Here is a 14,503-nt window from a genome sequence, read left to right on the forward strand (position 1 = left end):
TTTTGGGGATCAAGGTAATGCTGGCCTCATAAAATGAGTTTGGAAGTTTTTCTTCCATTTCTATTTTTTGTAACAGTTTCAGGAGAATAGGAATTAGTTCTTCTTTAAATGTTTGGTGGAATTCCCCTGGGAAGCCGTCTGGCCCAGGGCTTTTGTTTGGAGATTTTTAATGACTGTTTCGATCTCCTTACTGGTTATGGGTCTGTTCAGGTTTTCTATTTCTTCCTGGTTCAGTTGTGGTAGTTTATATGTCTCTAGGAATGCATCCATTTCTTCGAGATTGTCAAATTTGTTGGCATAGAGTTGCTCATAGTATGTTCTTATAATTGTTTGTATTTCTTTGGTGTTAGTTGTGATCTCTCCTCTTTCATTCTTGATTTTATTTATTTGGGTCCTTTTCTCTTTTCTTTTTGATAAGTCTGGCCAGGGGTTTATCAATCTTATTAATTCTTTCAAAGAAACAGCTCCTAGTTTCATTGATATGTTCTATTGTTTTTTTGGTTTCTATTTCATTGATTTCTGCTCTGATCTTTATGATTTCTCTTCTCCTGCTGGGTTTAGGCTTTCTTTATTGTTCTTTCTCCAGCTCCTTTAGGTGTAGGGGTAGGTTGTGTATTTGAGACTTTTCTTGTTTCTTGAGAAAGGCTTGTACTGCTATATATTTTCCTCTCAGGACTGCCTTTGCTGTGTCCCACAGATTTTGAACAATTGTGTTTTCATTATCATTTGTTCCCATGAGTTTTTTCAATTGCTCTTTAATTGCCTGGTTGACCCATTCATTCTTTAGAAGGATGCTGTTTAGTCTCCATGTTTTTGTGTTCTTTCCAAATTTCCTCTTGTGATTGATTTCTAGCTTTGGAGCATTGTGGTCTGGAAATATGCAGGGAATGATACCAATTTTTTGATACCAGTTGAGACCTGTTTTATGACCCAGGATGTGGTCTATTCTGGAGAATGTTCCATGTGCACTAGAGAAGAATGTGTATTCTGTTGCTTTGGGATGGAATGTTCTGAATATATCTGTGATGTCCATCTGGTCCAGTGTGTCATTTAAGGCCTTTATTACCTTGTTGATCTTTTGCTTGGATGATCTGTCCATTTCAGTGAGGAGAGTGTTAAAGTCCCCTCCTATTATTGTATTATTGTTGATGTATTTCTTTGATTTTGTTATTAATTGATTTATATAGTTGGGTACTCCCACGTTAGGGGCATAGATATTTAAAATTGTTAGATCTTCTTGTTGGATAGACCCTTTGAGTATGTCCTTCCTCATCTCTTTGGCTTAAAATCTAATTGCTCTGATATAAGGATTGCCACCCCAGCTTTCTTCTGATGTCCATTAGCGTGGTAAATTATTTTCCACTCCCTCACTTTAAATCTAGAGGTGTCTTCGGGTCTAAAATGAGTTTCTTATAGGCAACATATTGATGGGTTTTGGGTTTTTTTTTATCCATTCTGATTCCCCGTGTCTTTTGAGTGGGGCATTTAGCCCATTAACATTCAGGGTAACTATTGAGAGATATGAATTTAGTGCCATCGTATTGCCTGTAAGGTGACTGTTACTGTATATTGTCTCTGTTCCTTTCTGATCTACTACTTTTAGGCTCTCTCTTTGCTTAGAGGACCCCTTTCAATATTTCCTGTAGAGCTGGTTTGGTGTTTGCAAATTCTTTCAGCTTTTGTTTGTCCTGGAAGCTTTTTATCTCACCTTCTATTTTCAATGATAGCCTAGCTGGATATAGTATTCTTGGCTGCATGTTTTTCTTATTTAGTGCTCTGAATATATCATGCCAGTTCTTTCTGGCCTGCCAGGTCTCTGTGGATAAGTCTGCTGCCAATCTAATATTTTTACCATTGTCTGTTACAGACTTCTTTTCCCGGGCTGCTTTCAGGATTTTCTCTTTGTCACTAAGACATAAATTTTACTATTAGGAGACGGGGTGTGGACCTATTCTTATTGATTTTGAGGGGGTTTCTCTGCACCTGCTGGATTTTGATGCTTGTTCCCTTTGCCATATTAGGGAAATTCTCTCCAATAATTCTCTCCAATATACCTTCTGCTCCCCTCTCTCTTTCTTCTTCTTCTGGAATCCCAATTATTCTAATGTTGTTTTGTCTTATGGTGTCACTTATCTCTCAAATTCTCCCCTTGTGATCCAGTAGCTGTTTGTCCTTCTTTTGCTCAGCTTCTTTATTCTCTGTCATTTGGTCTTCTATATCACTAATTTTTTCTTCTGCCTCATTTATCCTAGCAGTAAGAGCCTCCATTTTTTTATTGCACCTCATTAGTAGCTTTTCTTTTATTTTAACTTGGTTAGATTTTAGTTCTTTTATTTCTCCAAAAAGGGCTTTTATCTCTCCAAAGAGGATTTCTTTAATATCTTCCATGCCTTTTTCGAGCCCAGCTAGAACCTTGAGAATCGTCATTCTGAACTCTAGATCTGACATATTACCAATGTCTGTATTTATTAGGTCCCTAGCCTTTGGTACTGCCCCTTGTTCTTTTTTTTTTTTGTGGTGAGTTTTTCTGCCTTGTCATTTTGTCCAGATAAGAGTATATGAAGGAGGGGCGCCTGGGTGGCTCAGTGGGTTAAGCTGCTGCCTTCGGCTCAGGTCATGATCGCAGGGTCCTGGGATCGAGCCCCGCATCGGGCTCTCTGCTCAGCCGGGAGCCTGCTTCCTTCTCTCTCTCTCTGCCTGCCTCTCTGCCTGCTTGTGATCTCTCTCTGTCAAATAAATAAATAAAATCTTGAAAAAAAAAAAAAGAGTATATGAAGGAGCAAATAAAATACTAAAAGGGTGGCAAAGACCCCAGGAAAATGCGCTTTAACCAAATCAGAAGAGACCCCAAATTGGGGGGGGGGGAAGAAAGTGGATAAAAAGAAGTTCAGAAAAAAAAAATTTTTTTAAAGAAAACAAATAAAAAATATTAAAAAAGAAAAATATATATATATATTAGATAAACTAGTTAAAAAAAGTAAAAAAGGGTAAAAGTTAAAAAAAATTAGCAGAAGAAAAAAATTTTTTTAAATTAAATTAACCGCAAGACTAAAGAATCATGGGGAGAAAGCCATGAGTTCCATGATTTGCTTTCTCCTCCTCTGGAATTCTGCTGCTCTCCTTGGTAGGTGAACTTGGTCTTAGCTGGATTTCTTGTTGATCTTCTGGGGGAGGGGCCTGTTGTAGTGATTCTCAAGTGTCTTTGCCTGAGGCGGAATTGCACTGCCCTTCCCAGGGGCCAGACTAAGTAATCCTCTCGGGTTCGCTTTCGGGAGCTTTTGTCCCCTGAACGCTTTCCGTAGAGTTCCGGAGGACTGGAATGAAAATGGTGGCCTCCCAGTCTCCAGCCTGGAGGAGCCAAGAGCTAGGGGCCCCACTTCTCAGTGCACCCTCAGAGAAACGAGACCAATCACTCCCATCTCCCTGGCCTCTGGCCGCACTCTGAGCTCACCTAGCCTGCGACCAGTTCAAGGTAACCCCGAGCTGAGAGCTCACTCCTCGTCTCTGTCTCTGCAGCTGGCTTCCCCACTCTAATACCTGTGAGCTCTGCAACACTCAGACACCCCCGATCCTTCCGTGACCCCGTGGGACCTGGGGCCACGCTGACCCCACGTGGGCTTCACCCTGGTTTAGCCTCTGGAGCAATGTCCCTCAGTGGAGCCGACTTTTAAAAGTCCTGATTTTGTGCTCCGTTGCTCCGCCACTTGCCAGGAGCCGGCCCCTCCCCCCACAGTCTGTCTTCCCATCACTTTGGATTCACTTCTCTGCCAGTCCTACCTTTCAGAAAGTGGTCAATTTTCTGTTTCTAGAATTGCTGTTCTTCTTGTCTTCAATCTCCTGTTGGATTTGTAGGTGTTTGCGATGGTTTGATAAGCTATCTAGCTGATCTCCTGCTACCTGATGTAGTCTCAGCCTGCTACTTCTCCGCCATCTTGACTCCTCCCTCGGCTCCCAAGAATTCTTATTGATTTCCAAATTTGACCAGGTTTCTAAACCTTGATCTCCACCCAGAACCTTTCTCCTGATGCTACCAGATCCACCACCTATGAAGTCCACAAGATATTGGAAATTCTAGTTGCCTATGTCAACTCGGCATCTCATTCCTTCCCCTTAACTTGCTTTCCAGAACAGATGACCAAAATAATAACGCTGAGACATCTTCATCAACTTGCTTTTACCAATCCCACCTAGCTGGTTAAATCTTGAAGCACCTGATGTACTTCTGTGGGAGGGTGCTCTTCACCAACTTCGAATAAAAGGGATATACTTTTTAAAAGGATAATTGGACAGTCACCTACCAAAATGTGATTTGTAGCCTTTATGATTTAGTAGTTCAATGTCTAGGATTCCCTCTTACAAAAACTCACAAATAAATAAAACAACATGAATAGTTTTTCATTCCAGCATTATTTGCCATAGTGTCAAAGTTTTGAACAATTATCCAAAAAGCGAATGATTAAAATTTGAGAACCAATTATCTGAACCGCATACACATAATGCAATACACTGCATACCTTAAAAATAAGACAGTAGATCAATGAACAGAATGTATTTGATGTGCTACTCAGTAAAAAGATCAAGTTATAGATTCCAACAGCATGACCTCAATTTTGTATCAAGCGCTCAATATTCATGACACCGGATGGCGAGAGCAGCGGAGACTGGAGACACCGGAGTTCCACGGGTACAATGGGGCCAAAGCCTAGAGTGTGAGTGTGAGCCAAGTTGGTCCCAGCAAGAAACAGTCAGCAGGAGCTGCGCAGGATTGGCGTTGTGGGTGCAGAGAAGTCCAAGGGATGAGGTGCCTTGTGACCCGGCCACGTCACCTACCGCTGCCCCAGGGCCCCACGAGCAATGGCACCTGCGCAAAGAACCGGGATCATGGTAGCCATTTCTGCGCCTTCAGAGACCGACCCACCGGGTCTACTCAGGACTGAAATAAAGAACACAATCAGAAGAGGAAAAAAGAAAGGGAAAATCGCTCCCGTCTGGGCGGACCAGTCTCTTGGACACCTGCTGACTGCGGAGTGCGTAGGGGAGCAGTCCGCTGCGTGGTCTCTGGCTGCCCAGAACTCCTGGCCCCGCCCGGCCAGCACTTAAGGCTAATGAGACCTGGGGGACTCTGCTCGCGGTGACCTCGGAAATTGGGCCGCCGGCTGTTTTCTGCGGGTGGCTGTGCTCACCCTAGGTGAGCCGGGCTTTGGTTCCTCCTTGCAGTCTGGTAACATCTGACTTTAATTCATGCCTGTACTAGACCCAACTGTGGAAACTTAGGGAATAGGGTGGTGATCTCTTCCATTTGGAAGCAGGGGAGGCTAAAACGGGTTTTGGTCAGTGAATACAGCGGTGATGCCTCGCTGCTCCCTGGCCCAGCTGGCACCGGGGGCCCCAGTCCGAGATGTGCTCCCTCCGGGATCTCCCTCAACTACCCTGCAGGTTGTTCGTACTCCCCCCCCTTGCACCTCTGTTCTTCCCTCACACAGGCTTCAACCTTGAGCCAAACCTAATACAGAAAGTGGCCAGAGCTCGGTGGGGCTTGTAAACTCCAGTTCAAAGCTGAAGGAGAGGGATCGCTGTAGTGCTGTGACGAGGCTCGACTGGTGATCCAGATCCTGGATGGGTGGAGTTGCTTCCTTTCCACCTCAGGCTGAATCATGGCCGGGGAGGGTAGAATGATTAGCCCAGGGCCCACTTCTCCAGTAGGCTCAGTAGGCACAGTGCCTGCGACCCATGAAAATATTTTAATTAAAAAATATTTTAGGGGTGCCTGGGTGGCTCAGTCGGTTAAGCTTCTACCTTCCGCTAGGGTCATGATCCCAGGGTCCTGCTGGGCGGGAGCCTATTTCTTTCTCTCCTTGCCACTTCTGTTCTCTCTCGCTATCTCTGTCACTGTCTCTCTCTCAAGTAAATAAATAAAATCTTTAAAATATATATATTTTAATCATAAAAAAGTGAGCATTATAATAATGAACCCTGTCTGATACTCGTTTTTATCGCAACACTGTGGTAAAATACAGTGTTTATTTACTTGGTTGTTTTTAATGGAGTTAATACCCATGGCCCATGAAAATAATAACGCCTTTATCTGGTGATGTGGAACCACAGAGAACAAAGGACAGTGACTAGAGCCCTTTTGGGGACTCAACTCAGGTGTGCATCTAGAACTCTACTTTATGTGGCACAAAGATGGTCAGGAGCAAAACTCAAAGCTAACCAGAATCCTTCAAACTACAAAGGTTAGTGGTTGCTGAGGTGTCAAGGGAGGCTCAGATTAGAGGCCTGGTCTGGGTCCTGAAACTGTGGACAAACATTTGCATTTTTCCACCTTACCTTACCCCCCCTATATTTCCCTATGTGATTATAGTCTGGAGTTTTGTTGTGTGTGTATTTTTTTTTAATTTGTTAGAGTGAGCGAGCACACAGGCAGGCAGAGTGGCAGGCAGAGGCGGAGAAGTAGGCTCCCCACTGAGCAAGGAGCCCCATGCGGGACTCGATCCCAGGACCCTGGGATCGTGATCTGAGCCAAAGGCAGCTGCCTAACCGACTGAGCTACCTAGGCATCCCTAGTCTGGAGATTTTATTGAAACTATCAAAAATGCATTTCTTAAACTCTGGATTGATTGATGGGGGAGGAGAAACTTATCTTGTACTTAAATCTTTTTAAAATTAGATTTTCCTTGCAGTCATACTGACTTGAAGTGGCCCTGGCGCAATAAAGATAAAGCTAAGCTCTCTCACCATTCCTAGAGTCCCTTTCAAGTCATCTCTTTGCTGACAGAATTAACCTTTTCCTAGGTAACAGAGAAGAGGAAGAAGGAATGGGAGGAGGAAGAGAAGGAGGAGGAGGGGGACAGGGAGGAAAAGGAAGAGGGAGGAGGGGGGAGGAAAAAAAAGAAGAAAAGTCCACTGCCCTGCCAATTAGCAGGGCAAGAGGACAGACACTGATACAGCTAGCTGCCAAGTTAACAACAGTGTTTCTCCCAAAGACATGCTGCATGCATAAATTCATAAACTGTCATCATCTCCCCTCCCTCCTTTGAATGACTACTGCATTCTTATTAAATCAGAAACTTCATTTTCTGAGATCATAGACCATCAGAAACTTGGCCACTGGAAATGCTATCAGTAACAATGAGACATCCCACTCGTGCCTGGAGAAACGACATCACTTTGACAGAGAAGTGGCCTTGATTTATAACTCAGTTGCAGAGTTTCAATTAAGGGGTTACTGGATGTAACATTCTAGGTGTATCTTGATTTTGTAGTTTCCAAGGAAATAGAACTCCACAGTGAAGATCTGATGTGGACCTTACACTCACAATAGAAAGCAGTAGTTTTATTTAAAGTTCAGCTACACTTCATTCTTCCCCAAAATCCTACAAAAAGAAAAAAAAGTGTTTTTTGTTGGTGAGATGCACCATGGTTTTCCGTCATGCACTGTTCCTCACTGGAATGAGCCAATAAAACTGTCTTTGTCAGACTCAAGTTTGTCTCCAGTGGCCTTATACTGACTAGTATTTGGAGTAGGACAACTGAGAGGAGGTTCTATTGAGGCCTCACTGCCACAGACTGGAACCTTCCCCTCCACCCCATAATAAGACCAAGGCCCTCATGTTTCATTTGCTGAGGACTTTGTCCCCAGTTGTATGTTTGTTGTTTCTTCCTGATTCCGGACTCTTTCTTGTCTGTTTAGCACTTTGATATCAAATTTATTTCGTGAGATTTGGAGCATCCTCTGATGAAGTATGGCTTTCAGCTTTGTCTCCCTTCAATGTACTTTGAGACCATCTTGTATATTGTCTCTCTACATTTCTCCAGTCTTGTTTGTGCATGAGAAATTAGTTTGGGAAGGAGCTTCTGTCTGTATTCTGCCTCCCAGAAGGATGCTGATTTCTCGGGCCAGCAGTGGGGGTGGCCATACCAGAACTAAAGTGAGGTGAGTGAGGTGCCTAAGATGCCAAATTTAAGGAGGTTGTCATCCTAGGGTCATGTAAGTGCAGTGATGATGGAGTTTTCTCCTAACGGATCAAATTTAAATTTTTCCAAATGAGAGGAAAAGAGAGGGACAGAAAGGAAGAGAGTAGTTTCAGATACATATGGAGTTATCATTGAAAAAGCCCAATAATCTTTGTACTTTGTTCATCAGGAACAATCATAGCGTGTATCATGATACAAATCTAAATCAAAAGGTCCTGGAGGTTTGTCAGTATCCTTTCTGCTCATAATACACTGACCACAATCTTATAGGATTGTTACCATTACAATGCCGTTTCTTCCATTCTGCTATTGCTGATTAACATAATGCATTTACATAATGCAGACATATTTAGCTTTATTCTCATGACAGAGACAAACCAACTACAGTCATTTTTTTTTAAGATTTTATTTATTTATTTGAGAGAGAGAGTGAGCGAGAGAGGAAAGAGCACAATCCAGGGGAGGGGCAAAGGGAGAGGGAGGAGCGGACTTCCAGCTCCTTGAGCTGGAGCACAATGGGGACTGGATGGACTCTAGTCCAGGACACTGGGACCATGACTTGAGCCAAAGGCAGATGCTTAACCGACTGAACCACCCAGGTGCCCCAATCAACTACAGTCTTAAACCAGCCCTGGTGGGATATTTTAAAGATATACCCAAAGAAGTTTCTAGTGATGTCCTCCTTGCTGACAATATAATCCAGTAAAAACGAAACAAAAATTCAAGACCCCTATAAACTCTTCCAAGTAGTTTTTATCATGCTTCCACCAGCACTAGGATTTCATGTTTAGTCATTACATGTGTGTCTATTTTTAGGACATATCAAAGCTTTTCCAAAATAAAGTAGTTGGGGTGGGTATATAAAGATGCTTGACTTTGTGTTTCCTGCCTAGGAAATCCTGAGCTCTCTCTCCAGCAATAGAGACACCAGAACTATTAAAAAAGGGCTTTGTAAGATATTACATTTTCCTCATGATCTCCCTATCCATCCCACCTTCACTCTTCAGGTACAACAGAAAGAATAAAAAGAACCTTCTAACCTAAGCTAGCCAAACTTAGCGAAAATTCTAAATTTCTTTGGTATAAATTGTTAATGATAAGGACAACTCCCTCAGGAGCTCACTGATTTTTTTCCCTATAAACTGATAACCAGGCTTTCCTATATGTCTGGAAAGACTGCCCCTAATCTCAGTGTCTATCATATTTAGGCTAACATAGTTAAATATTACAAGTACACACTGAGATACTCAATAAGTGTCAAATAGCATTTCAACAACATCCTCTAAAACAGCCACTTCTCAATTTAAATCTTCTAAAAGAGACATCAGAGATCCAAAGACCTTACCACATATGATTAACAACTACCACAACAGTAAAACTCCAGTGTTGAGCTTTGAATCCACTGTCTTTCAGTTTAAAGATCGTTACCACCCTCAGATCACTGGAGGATTGGATCAGCTGGAGACCTCAAACCAGGAATTCTTAGCAATCCTTCAGAAGCAAATGATGGCAGTAGGTGACCCCTTTCATCTAAAAAGGCCAAATGTGGGGACGCTGATCACAATTCTTTGACACATTAGCAGTTTCTTCATGGAACCCACATGCCTGCTTATTTTATGAACACACTCGCATCCTGTGAATCAACAACTTGACTCCTAAGTCTACTACAGCATGAGTAAGTTAAACAACACTGTATGAGCACATGTGATGAGCACTAGGTGTTGAATGTAAGTGATGAATCACTGAATTCTCCCCCTGAAACCTATTCCTCTGTATGTTAATTGGAATTAAAAATAAATTCAAATAAAAATTTGAAAGGAAAAAATTTTTTTTAAAAACCAACAAAAAATAAATTATTAAAATCAGAAATTGAAGATGTTATCCCTGACCTTACAAGCTGGTGCAACCACTCTGGAACAGCATGGAGGTTCCTCAGAAAGTTGAAAATAGAGCTACCCTATGACCCAGCAATCTCACTACTGGGTATTTACCCTAAAGATTCAAATGTAGTGATCCAAAGGGGCACATGCACCCGAATGTTTATAGCATCAATGTCCACAATAGCCAAACTATGGAAAGAAACTAGATGTCCATCAACAGATGAAAGGATAAAGAAGATGTGAGATACCATCAAAAGAAATGAAATCTTGCCATTTGCGACGATGTGGATGGAACTAGAGGGTATTATGCTTAGTGAAATAAGTCAATCGGAGAAAGGCAACTATCATATGATCTCCCCAATATGAAGAAGTTGAGAGGCAACTTGGAGGGTTTGGGGGTAGGAAAGGAATAAATGAAACAGATGGGATCAGGAGGGAGACAAACCATAAGTGACTTTTAATCGCACAAAACAAACTGAGGGTTGGGGGGGTAGGGAGAGGGTGGTACCCAACCACCCTCTCCCTACATTGGGGAAGACATTGGGGAAGGTATGTGCTATGGTGAGTGCTGTGAATTGTGTAAGCCTGACGATTCATAGACCTGTACCCCTGGAGCTAATAATACATTATACGTTAATAAAAAATTAAAAAATCATTTTAAAAAACCTCACAAGACAAACCATGAGATTCTCACCAGCCCTAATCTTAGAGTTCTCACCAGCCCACAAGACCCACCCACCCTCACTTTGTGTTGAGGTGAGCATTCAGATTTTTTTTTTTTAAAGATTTTATTTATTTATTTGAGAGAGACAGTGAGAGAGAGCATGAGCGAGGAGAAGGTCAGAGAGCGAAGCAGACTCCCCATGGAGCTGGGAGCCTGATGTGGGACTCGATCCCGGGACTCCAGGATCACGCCCTGAGCCGAAGGCAGTCGTCCAACCAACTGCGCCACCCAGGCGTCCCGAGCATTCAGATTAAGGAAAAGACTGGCATCTTAGAGTTCTCACCAGAGCAATAACTAGTTGCTCTGAATTCAGGAAACTGCTTTACTCACACACCCCCCTTTTAAAAAGATTCTCATGGATTCCATCAGCTTCTTTGCCTCTGAGGAAAAAAAATACAACTGGATTTTCAGTAGTTCACAGGGCCACCCACAATCTGGCTTGTCGCAAATCCCTCTTGCATCATAAGTGGAACCAGAGTGAGCCTGCTTCTCTGCTTTTTCTTGGGGCTAAATTGGGCATGTGGTGGGAACCCTATGAGGTTAGGCGGGTACATGGGATGCAGAGGGTGGCACCGATTTCTCCCCTTCCATCTAACCTCGCTAAATCTTCAGGACCCGGAGGATTGCGATTTCTCCATACAGAGTGGTAGGAATTCGGTCTCGAGAAAGCTCCCGAGCCCATGCGGAAAGGCAAACTGCGCTCCCCACCCAGGCGGGTGCCTTGACTTATCCCCACCCTGCCCTTGTACTCGGATTCTCCCCGCCGCCCCGGGCCTGCAGCTTTCCCTCCCATCCTCAGGCGGCTCACGGAGGAGGAGTTGCCTAATTCTGCAGAGGATAATGGATTAAGCTTTTTCCTTCTAAAGCGGTCGGAAGATGGAGATCCTGCCCCTGTCCTTGGGGTCCAGAATTCGTACTTGCAGGAGGAGCTCGGTCCATTACTAGAAGTGTGGGATTTGGTGCCTGGGCGGGGCGCCCTGCGAGCTGGGGGCACGGAGTACTTTGGCGGGAGCTGGCTGAGCGATAGTACCAGAGGCGGCCGGAGGAGAGGGAACGCGCATAAGGAAGCCTGGTAGGGGGGACCCCATCCAAGCACTCACCAAAGATCTCTTGACGCCTGCTCTGGGGGTAGGTCAAACACCGCCGGCGTTGCAGGTGCTACTCTGGAAACCCGTCGGGGGAAATGCGCAGATCGACGCGTCCTGAGCCTTACGGGTAAATCCTTGCTCTCCTCCCAAAGAGGAGCGAGGCCGCGGTCAGGTCCGGGAGGAAGCTGTAAGCCACAACCTGCGGGAAACCGAGAAGCCCAGGGTGCGGCCCGGCGCGTTCGGGCGCTGTAGGCTAGGGTGGTGCTCTCGAGCAGCCCAGTCAGCAGCCCAGGGCTGCAGCCGCGATCCCGGCGTGCCTAGGTGGCCAGGATTCGCCGAGGGCGCGCTGCTGCCTCGGGTCAGGCGGTGCCGGGAGGCGTCCGGGAGGGCAGCTCAGCACCCGCGCCAGCCGAGAGGGACGGCCCTGGGGGCCCCGACGCTGGAGGCGAGGACTCGCCCGAGCGGCCAGAGACCGTGCTCCAGAAGGCTGGGGATGCTTTCGAACTGCTGGTTTCCCCTCTGCCCACAGGCGCCAGAGGAGCCTTCAGCAGAAGGCGCCACAGCACCTTCCGCGTAAAGCAGCGTGACACAGACAAGGCTCACAGCTTGTTTGGGACCTCCGAAGGCACAGGGTTGGTAAGAACGGTTCGATCTGCCTTTGATTGCTCAGATAGGCGTGAATTCATGGAGAACGGGGACCGTCTTCTTTCCCCCGCTGTTCTATCTAGCACGTAGTACTGCACCTGGCACAAATGTTTACGGAAGGGATAGAGAGCTGGGGATTTCAGCTCCGGGGTTGCCACTCACTGGATTTCTGCTTTGAGCTGCTTATCTAACTTCTTTGTTCTTCAATTTCCTCATTTGGAAATGGGAACCAATAAAAATAGTAGGACTTGTAGGATTGCTCGAGAGATTAAATTAACTTAATGCATGCGAGGAGCTCAGGACAATTTCTGGCTCATAGTGTTTTCCTAATTCAATTAGCATTATACACATCATGATTACCAGCACGTTTCGACTGTCTACAACGTTCTGCCGTCAACAATAACTAGTTGCTCTGAATTCAGGAAACTGCTTTACTTACACACACCCCTTTTAAAAATCTCTTTCTACACTCGCTCCTCCACCACTACTAACTAGCTGCGTGTGACCCTGGGCAAGATGTCTAACCTCTCAGGTCCTCATTTTTCATATGTACAACCGGGTTGATAATAATAGTACCCTGATCCTAGAATAGTTCCTAGATCCTAGAATAGTACCTTGATGTTTAAATGAATTAATGTATATAAAGCCCTTAATTGTGCTAAGGAAGTGGAAAACACTGAATAATAAATATCAGCTGTTACTATCTGCACATATAAAACACATATAAAATTGGTTTTTTTTCTTTTTTAAAAGATTTTATTTATTTGACAGAGGGAGACAGCCAGGGAGGGAACACAAACGGGAGAGTGGGAGTGAAGTAGACCTCCTGCTGAGTAGCGGGGGGGGGGGTAGGCAGGTCTCCATCCCAGGACCCTGGGATCCCGACAGGAGCCAAAGGCAGATGCTTAATGACTGGGCCACCCAGGCACCCCAATAAACTTGTTTTCATGTTATAAATATTTCCATTAAGAAAGAACTTCAGGGGGCGTCCCCCAAGTTTTGCATCTTTTAAAAGGCAGTGCTGTTAGAATATATAGATCAATGTTCATACAGTTTGAGGGTAAAGAGAACCAGATCATGGGATCGAATTCAATCACCATAAACAAACAATGATAGCTTTTTGCTGAATTAGAATTAAAACTTCTTTTGATGAAAAAAAATATTCCCCTATGCCTTGCCCTCCCAAATGTGAAATAAAGAGACAAATTATAAACAGAGAACATGCAGTATATAATTAAGAAATGCATGTTTAGGGTGGCTGGGTGGCTCAGCCTGGGTGGCTCAGTTGGTTGGACAACTGCCTTTGGCTCAGGTCATGATCTCGGAGTCCCGGGATCAAGTCCTGCATCGGGCTCCCAGCTCCACGGGGAGTCTGCTTCTCTCTCTGCCCTTCTCCTCACTCATGCTCTCTCTCCCTGTCTCTCTCTCAAATAAATAAATAAAATCTTTTTTTTTTTTTTTAAAAAGAAATGCATGTTTAACAACATGGGGAAGTGCCTGTTTTATAAAATTTAAGGGTAAAAGACTACAAAACAACACATGGATCCTTAGGGGCAACTAGTGCAGCAGAATATGACTGGCTTTGGCATCACATCCACTCGGGTTCCCAAGCACAGTGGCTCCTTGACCTCAGTTTCTTCCTCTGTGAAATGGGCCACCCACACCACTTCACCGGAGTTTTCTAAGAATTCAATGAGAAGACGACCCTGGCTGGTTTAAGTGTCCTACATAAGATAATGCTACTCTCCCTCACTCAGCTGAAAGTTAAACCCTACAGGGTCTATTTTCCAAAATTAGGGTTCCCACTGAATTCACACTTTGGTCTGTGCCTAAACTCAAGTTGAATTTGCTCATCCAGCTCCTTCCAGAGCCAAGGGAGCTGCTGTTCGCTGCCTTCTTGAGAGATAGTGGTTCCCTGCCGGGTGGAGAGGGGACCCTGAGACTTCCTCAGAAGAACGGATCAGGCCTCTAATCCCATCCCCGCAGCCTATGCAGGCGGGGCTCACCGTAACCCCGCGATTGGGCAATCAAGAAGCCACCGCAGGTTGGGGACCTGGGCGGTGGCCTCCAAGCGTCGCACTGCCCGGAAGGGGCGCCAAAGAGAGAGCGGGCCACCGAGCGCCTTCCCCGCTTCCGACGCGGGAGCTCCGGCGACCGCCCGCCACCGCGGGCCGCGGAGAAAGGTGCGA

Source organism: Neovison vison, chromosome 1 (genome assembly GCF_020171115.1).
Source record: "Neovison vison isolate M4711 chromosome 1, ASM_NN_V1, whole genome shotgun sequence".
NCBI classification, from domain to species: domain Eukaryota; kingdom Metazoa; phylum Chordata; class Mammalia; order Carnivora; family Mustelidae; genus Neogale; species Neogale vison.